The following is a 9,644-nucleotide window of genomic DNA, read 5'->3' as shown; positions in this document are numbered from 1 at the left end:
GAAACAGAGATAGAGTATGGTGGTTTGATGAGAATGTCCCCTGTATGTTCCAAGTTTTGGACATTTATTTCCCCAGTTGGTGGTGCTGTTTTGGGAGGTCTTAAAAGGTGTGGCCTTGCTGAAGGAATCATCTACCTCACTGAGGGCGGGCTTAGGGAATTCTTAAGCATTCTAGGATTTCCAGTTGCTCTCTGCTTCCTGTGTCTGCTTGATGATGTGAGCGCTCCTCTTTCTCTTCCAAATACCTCCTGCCACCATGCCTAGCCTCCGTGATGGACTCTGATTCCTCTGGAACTGTAAGCTCAAATAAACACTTCCTTTTATAAGTTCCCTTGGTCATGGTGACTTAACACAGCAACAGAAAAGTGAGTAATACATACAGGTCAGTCAGTGTGGGCCTATATAACGAAATGTTATAGTCTGGATGGTTCAAGAAGAAAGCATTTCTTTTTCACATTTCTCGAGGCTAGACTTCAGAGATCAGGGCATCATTGCAGCAGGATTCTTGGTTAAGGCCCTTTTCTACTTTACAGATGATTGACTTGTATTCTCACGTGGCAAAGAAGAGAGAGATTGAAAATACTCTTCCATCTTTACAAGGGCACTAATCTTACCTATTGAAGAAGGCTCCACCTTGATTACTGACTTGCAAAGTATCTGCCTTTTAATACTATTACATTGGAGGTTAGAATTTCAATATACGAATTTTGAAAAGATACATTTGCTCTATAGCATGGCATAACAGAAGAACAAATTCCTAAATAACAGAAGAAATCACCTTTAAAAAAGCTGAATTTAATGTAGTCTCCTGAGCTTTTGGCTAAGTCATTCTTGGGCTTCTATAAACATTTATCAGTCTACATGCTGTTGAAGAAAGAAGCAGGCATTCGTAGGCAGATCAATTTCTTCTTTTGCTGTATCACTAGGGCATGAGAGCTTTTGTAACTTAGTTATTGGGAATTAAGGAGCATGAACTAATTCTCATAAAGTCAAAAAGAAAAAAAATAGAGATTAAAGATCTCTTTAGAGTAATCTGTTAGAATTTAGGTATAAAGCTAAGAATCTAGCTTAGTGGTTGTGCTCTTGCCTAGGTGTGGAGCCCCAGGTTCAATCCCCAGTAAGCCCTGCCCCCTATGCCTGCCCCCACCAAAGACTACCTGATAATTAATTATTTTAGGTACACATTATTATACATGTTAGTTCAAGAAGTGCTTGTGCTAATAGAATTAAATATTGATTGACTTCACTGCAGAGTCAATTAATTTTATAACAGGTGAAATCTTCCCAAGAGATTGTTTCAGATATATCTCAGATTACTCTGCATAGCAATTTTAACTTAAATGCAAAATGTAGGAATTCAGCAACTGAATCTTAAGCCACCATTTTCTTGCAAAAAAATGAAGAATGGGAACAGTGAAGAAAGAGAGAGTCTGTCTTTAATTTTTAAAATTCTTTGTTGTTTGGAAATGTAACTTTCTGTGTTAGACTTCTGCATTGGTGTGACAAAAATGTCTGACAGAACAGTTAAAAGGAAGATTTATTCTGGCTCTTGGTTTTGGAGGGTTCAGTTCATGGTTGCTTAGCTCCAGTGCACTTGGGCAGAATATCATGACAATGGAAATAGGTCAAAGTGGAGGCTGTTCACTTCAAGGTTGAGAGAAAGCAGAAAGGAAGGGACCAGGAACCAACTATAATGTTCAAAAGCATTCCACTGACTCACTTCCTCCAGTTAGTCCCCCTGCTAGCTGCTCCTTGCCCCCCCCCACCCCCAGTTTCTACCACCTTCTAAAATAACCCCAAGCATTCAACTTATGAGCTTGTGGGGACATTTCAAATTCAAACCATGGTATTCTATCCCTGACTCCCAAAGGCTCATGGAATATAATGATGTAAAATTCACTTTATCTCTAAGGGTCCTAACAGCAACAACATTGTTGAAATATCTAGGTCAAGGCAATTCCTTAGCTATGAATCTCTCTAAAATAAAAAAGGAAGTTAAGGTTAGGGTTAAAATGGCACAGGGTAAGCCTTTCCATTCCAAAACGGAGAGTAAGATAATAGCTGGGAAACACTGAACCAAAGCAAGACTTAAACCCAACAAGTAAACATTGAAGGTTGTAGTTCCATGTTTGGCCTCTGGGTTGTGTGGACTCCAACTGGCTTGGACAGTCCCATTCCTCTGGTCCTGTCACTTTCAGATCACAGGACTTCTGTCTTGGAGTGACCACCAGTAATTGCCTGTAGCTTCCCTTCTGCAGTGGCCTGGGCTCGCCATTGCAGCTTAGGTTTCACCCTTGAAGTTTTATGCATCAGATGTTTTCAGATGTTGTCTGCAGTTAAATATTGCTTGGCTTCCCAGACCTTCCTTTGAACCCTGGGTAGATACCTCTATGACTCTGTAACTCTGCCATTCTGTATGTCTGCAAAATCAGTAGCAAGTGACAATGCCAAGGTCTCCCACCACTTTCAACAGCAGACAGAGCCTTTTGGAACACAACCACACTGGCCCCTGGATACCTGTGTGGCTGAGCACGGTGAAAGGAACCTTGGGGAAATAACTTCCTAGGTGGCCTTTTGCAAGCATAGCACGATGGGGGGGGGGGCATTCTCTTCTCAAGGGAAGATCTTTCAAATGAGTTTAGTCTTTTATTCCTTTGAGTCTGCAAAGGGTGAAGTCTGGCCAGTTCTTGAGATACCCTCAAGACATCTTTCCTAATATCCCAAATCAAAGCCCTTGGCTTCTTTTTAATGATGCTAATCTCTTCACAAACCATGTCTTTCTTAGTCGTAACTGTACATTGGCTTCTGGGACCACACTGTAAGTGCTTCTTATACTTACTATAAACCTGACTGAAGTTAGATAGCAATCACCATGCCACAGACTAAATGCTAGGCTGCCTGGAAACCCTCTTTGCCATAAAGTTTCAGGACACATAAAAAATCTATATATTTTGCAGTAGAGTCCTTGCCCCCATCTGAAATCTCTTGAACATAGCCTTTATTTTCTGCATTATGATCTTCTGAGAGCTTACCAAAATTGTTCACTAAGCCATATTTATAGCATTCTAGGGATTCTCTAGTAAGTACGTATTATCAAGCATTCCCAATTCCTTTAACAAGCTAGTTCCAAAGGTTTCTGAAAGATATAACCAGGTAGTCACAGCAATAACTATGGTAACCAGTTTGGTACCAATTTTTCTGTAATTGTTACTTTTCTCAGAACTATGACAAAATACATGATAAATAAGTAGAAGAAGGATAATTTTTTTTCTCACAGTTTCAGAGTTCAGGCCATGGTTAATTGGCCCCATGTACTTGGGCAGATCATCATGGTAGACAGGAAGCAGAGAGAAAAGGAACAACAGGGACAAGGTATCTCTGAATGGCATGTCCCTGGGATTCATACCCACTAGCTCCATTCTACCTCCTAAAGTTTCCACAGCCTTCAAAAACAGTGCAAGCAGCTAGAGATCATAGTGTCTAACACAAACCTGTGGAAAGATTTCACACTCAAATGTTAACACAACTTACATGTTTAATACTAGGGTATTAGTTAAATAGAATAATATTATCAATATGATTTTAAACTATATAGTGAATATTATTAAAATGGTATTAAATATTTACTGCTATAGAAACATCTTCACGATAATTGTTAAAATTTAAAAATCAATAAAAATCAAATTAGTATAGCATCTTTAAAAGTAATATGCATTAGAAAAGTCTTTTACTATATAAGGAAAAAGACTAGAGCAGCATTATTATATAGAAACACAGACACAAGCCACATATATCATTTACTGTCTTCTACCTGTCTTATTAAAAAAGGTAAAAGAGAAAAAAGTGAAATTCATTCTAATAATGTATATTTAACTGAAGTCAACATAGCCAAAATATTATCATTTCAACTTTAATAGTATAAAATTATCTAACGTGATCTTTTACATATTTTAAAATTTTATTTTTTATTGATTTTTTGGTGATTTTCATATAATATAGTTTAATGGTATTTAGACCCCCCTCCCCTATATGTACCTTCCCCACTGCCCCCTGCCCAATTTAATGCACTCTCATATATATAAATAACATGGTCTATAGAGCCTGATTTTCACCTCCAAAGTCCTTCAGTGTGGGTCCATCCACTGGGCCCACCAAGAGTCCCAACCCTGTAAGACATTGTCTTTCCCCTTCCCAACCAGCCATCAGTTCCTTAGGTTGGGTCAGGATTTCTTACCCACTGCTCCATGTCTATGCTTGGATTTTGTCTGGTTTGACCTTGCATAGGACTTGTACATGCTATCACCATTGCTGTGAATTCATATAAGTAACGGACCAGCTATCTGGAAGATTCTGTTTCTTGTGGGCATCCACTCCCTCTGGCTCTTACAATCTTTCTGCCTCCTCTTCTGCAATGATCCCTGAGCCTTGGGAGGCAGAAATTTGAAATGGGTGTACTAATCAGGGATAAGCACTCTGCAGCCTCTTGTTCTCTTGTCCTCTGGCTAATTGTGGGTTTCTATGTTAATCATCTGTTGCATAAGGAAACTTCTGTTTGGCATCCAGTGAGTATTTTACCATTAGAGTACTTTCCAGTTTGGATTAATTATATTCCAGCGGTTCAGTAGCTTTGTATGTCTAGTGGCTTCCATACTAAATAATGCAGAGCTAGAACAACATGCCTCAAAGTACTAATCATGATTATCTATAGGGAGCAGAATTACAAGTTCATCTTTTTGCTAATTCAACAGTTTCTAGTTTTATAGCAAACCCGAATTACTCTTATAATAAGATACTAAAACTATACCTAATTAAAAATATACCATAAAGACTTTAGATTCTGAGGTAAAACTCTAATACTTAAGAAATCGCCTATAAAGATGCAGTCTGGGCTTTCAAACCATCTGTGGTTTATGAATGGAGTCTCTTATACTAGAACTAGAGGAATTTCAGAGGACACTGAGTACTTGTGTGTTTGTGAATGAAGTGGTATGTGAAAAGCTTCTTGTGGGCCTTGGCATTCTCCATAGTCATCCAGGCATGGTGTCTCAAGGCACAAGCACCATAGCCTTTCAGTGAGGATCATTAACCTGGAGTTGCTGTCCTGTGTCTTGGTCAATTCCATTTTTCTTTACCAGTGTAGCCTCACATTTTTTAGCTCAGGAAGAGTTATTGGATCAAACGCAAAATGTGGGCTAATTTTTGGATTGAATGGTAGAGGTTAAACATGAACATTTCAGAGTATTTGTGGCCAGATTCTCATCAAAAGCAACCCTTTGGGAATGTGGAGCTCTCAAATATTAGCCAAGTTAGGGTCTAGTTCAGTATTCTTATGAAATGACACACTGGAATTATTCTGTCAGAGGGAGCTAAGGAATGTATTCCACCACATGATCGGGAAACTCTGAACTGTAAACAGTGGAGCTGTTTCAGTACCAAATAGAGCCACGTGGAGATCAGTGGCACTTAGCAGGCTATCATGAAAGTGGCTTCACAATAAACACTCTGCTGACCAAAGCTTTGCACTTTGAATACCCGGGCCTATGTTGATGAAGGTATGAGATGATGGCCTAAATCATTTCTAATTCCTTCAGCATTATAATAGTGAAGTCAAGCATGATAAATTAATTTGATATTAAGCCTAATAAATGCTTTATTGGATTTCTACTCACCATTCATTATTAATATTTCAGGTGATCACCACGTGTCCCTGAGATGGAGTTAAGGTTTAAACAGGAACTGGTTCTCCAAGGTTATGATGTGAGTAGTTTGATTCAATTTAACATTGCTTTAAGTATAAAGCACCTGCCAAGCCACATGTGCACCAGACCGCTGGAATTCCTTGGCACTATTTTAGGGGCAGGAGGCTTGGGTAGTGGGATACTCACCAAACAACTCAGTATTTTTTTTGTGTTTTAAAAATAAAATGTTCTTACAAAACAAGTCTCTGGTTTCCAAACCACAACATTCTGAAGCCGGGGTTTTCAGGAAACCACTGAATTTCTGAATGAGATGTTGTTAAACTCACCATCATTTTGAACTATCGTGGCTTTTCAGAGCACTCTGATGTCTATTAGTAAAGCCATTTCATGCAAGGCCTAGTGAAGATGCTAATGTAGAATGAAAGACAAAAGCTGCATCTCTTCTTTATTTGGGCTACAAAAATCAATGGGCATTTCCCAGGCCTTCTCTTTGACACAATGGCAGACTAAATAGCAGGCTTAGCTGTTCTGTTGCCTGTTTCACAAAGTATCTGAGTCTCTTTTCCTGTTGCTATGATTGAAAATATACTGACAAAATGAGTAGTATTTTGCACTCAGCTTACTTTTACCTGTACAAGTGCAGGATCCTAGCTTAGGGAATGGTTCCATCCACAGTGGGCCGATCTTCCTATTTCAATTAACCCGATCACGATAATCTCCACAGACATGCCTAGAGGCCCCCTCACTCAGGTGAATCTGGAGCTCATCAAGTTGACAATTGGGATTAAGCATCACAGTATCCAACTGCAGACTGTCTCATGAAGTGAAAAATTTGGTCTTCTTTGTGTATAGGTAATTTCACAGAAAGCTTATAATTTATGCCCTTGCAAAAATCTAGTGAGCTTTCTTTACTAAAGATTCTGGAGATACTTTATTGGCTAGGGTGAACTAATTGCTTTAACAAGTATACTCCAAGATATATACAGCTTAAATACAATACATCTATTTCTTATCCGTATACCAGTTCTAGTTAAAGTGTGAGTAGTGGCTTTCTTCTATACAGTCACTCAAGAATCTATGTTGTTGGAGGCCTGCTAACTTGAATCTTAAGGTGCCTCCAACCAGTGATTCCCCCTACTAAGGAAGAGAAGAGAGGAGGAATTTTTGGACCAGAACTAGATATAACTGATAACATTTCTACTCACTATTTATAGGCTAGAACTCAGTTATGTGGCCTCATCGAACTGCAAAGGAAACAGGGGAATGTAGTCCTTAGCTGGATAATCACTTCTCAAAGATTCTCTGCACTAAGGAACATGAATTTTGGTGGATTGTTAGCCACTTCCATCACATATTCTACCTCATTTATCTTAAGAAACTTTAGTCAGATAGAAAATTAAAATGAGTGCTTACAATAGGGCTGGAGAGATGGCTCAGTGGTTAAGAGCACTGACTCCTCTTGCAGAGGACTGGGGTTCGATTCCCAGCACCCACATGGCGGCTACAAACCGTCCTTAACTCCAGTTCCAGAGGAATCCGAAGCTCTTTTCTGACCTCTATGGCATTGCACGACATGGATGCATTCACATACATACAGGCAATACAGTCATACACAAAAATAAAAAATAATAAATAAAAAATATTAAAAAAATAAAATGAAATGAGTTTTTACAATGTAACTACCAGACCAGCTTCCCCATGAGTAGTCTTGATGACCAGACCTTGCTGACTGTCTGCACTATCTCCACAAAACTAGTGTAGGGCATACTGAAGGAGAAGGGAGGTGGGAGGAAAGCAGGAAAGAGACTCAGCAGAGACAGTGAAAGGGGAAGGTAGGAAAAATGACAGTGGAAAATATATGATGAGGTGATGGGATAAATAAAATTGTGTTATCCTGGATATGTTTGTTGGATTGAGAAGAATTAACAGCATTTATTTCTTTTTCCATTTTTCTCTTTGAAATCATAACAATGACTTCATATAGATTTTGTGTGGATGCTACTGGCCTCTGTCTCCCTCTTAGCTTAGGCATGTTCTAATGCTGGTTTATTCACTTTTACCATTATATTAATAAAAAATAACACGTGAAAAGGCTTTGTGAACTACAAGGAATCATCCAACTGTAACTGTGAATTTTAATACAAAACATGTAACTTATTTTTTTCAATTTTTAAAATTTTATTTTAATTTTAAGCATATGTGTGTTGCCTGCGTGTATGTAAATGCACACATGTATGCTATGCCTACAAAAGCTAGAAGAGGGTGTTGGATCTCCTGGAACTGGAGTTAAAGACAGTCGTTAGCTGCCATGTGGGTGCTGGGAACCAAACCCTGGTCCTGCAAGAACATCCAGTACTCTTAACCACTGAGCCATTTCTCTAGCCCTGAAACTTGTTTGAAGGTTGTATTGCTGGACTAAATCATAAAATTGCAACCTATGAATCATAATTTCATTCCATTTTACTTTCAAATGCATCCAGATAAAGACATACATCTTTACTATGCAGCTTGATGAACTTTCACAAAATGAGCATCAAGAAACAGTAATGAGCATCCTGGTGTTCCTGCCTCCATGCCCCAGTGCTAGGGTTACAGCATGAGCCACCACGATTGTACTGAGACCAATATTCTTTTCTCTCATAGCACTGTGAATATTGCTGCGCATGTTCTTTTTCTGCATATATTCTCACTTCATTCAACTATTTACATAACAATGACAGTTTAATATATTGAGTGGGTATACATATCTTTCAGCAGACATAGCTAACAGTCTTTCAAGAGCTCATGACAGCATATTCTTCTGTAGTAATGTACAACAGTCCCAATTCTTCTAAACTGTAGACAACACTTTCTATTATAAGGTAATTTTTGTTTTAGTACCTCAGATGAACATTCACACACACACACACACACACACACACACACACACTGGTGACTAATATTTAATGGTTTCAAATTTTCCTGATGAATAATGAGTTTAGAGCCTTTCCATATGTTTATTAGTCATTTGGATATTATTTATGTTTTGTTAAAAAAGCCATCCCCTTCCTGAAGATCAAATCTGGGCCCTTGCACATGGCTAGGCAAGTGCTCTAATGCTGAAGTATAATATATATATATATATATAATTTTGGCTGCAGAATTGGTGAGTTTAGATTTTAGAATTATAGTGGTCCTTCTCTGAGGTAATATTTGCATATTTTCCAGGTTTTAAAATTAAAGTCTCTATTATACGCTCATACTAAAACCCTATTTCCTAGATATAAAGAAATTACTTATTTACTAGTCTCTGTCACAGGAAGACTGGCCCTTTGTTGGTTTTTTCCTCACTACTTTGTAGGAATGCATCACATATTATTCTGGAAATCAGTTCTTAGTCAAATACCTATATCACACATATTTTCTCCCATTATTTGGTTTGTTACTTCATTCTTTTAATGATATCATTAATTGTACATGAAATAACCATCTCACTGTTCACTTTTTAGATACAATGCTTTTTTGTGTATAATGTTTAAGAAATCTTATGCTACTATAACACTTTGAAGATAGTATACGTTTTTGCCTAGGCTCTTAAAAATTTTTTTTATTGAGCTTTTATACATTTCATAGAATAATTCTTAATCAAAATTAGACCCTCTACCCCATTCATACCCCTCAATACCCCACTGGACCTCATGTATTCTCCCGTACATGTTAAGTCTTATCCAGTCAAACATTTGTACTTAGATATACTTCAGTGCAAATTCATTCACTGGAGTCCAGTCAGCCTATCTAGAGGTATAAGTAGTAAGGTGTACTTTCCCTCACCAAGTATTTCCCTCATCAGTTCTTCAATAGTTCCAATTCTAGGGCAGGCCTGCCACCCATTTGTCTCACTCCACTCTGTGTATTTGTCTGCGTTAGCATGGGTCCTGTGCTTGATGCCACCACTGCCATAAGTTC

This window comes from Nannospalax galili, unplaced genomic scaffold (assembly GCF_000622305.1).
Source record: "Nannospalax galili isolate Female #2095 unplaced genomic scaffold, S.galili_v1.0 scaffold235, whole genome shotgun sequence".
NCBI lineage: Eukaryota > Metazoa > Chordata > Mammalia > Rodentia > Spalacidae > Nannospalax > Nannospalax galili.
Note: the sequence above shows the minus strand (reverse complement) of the source record.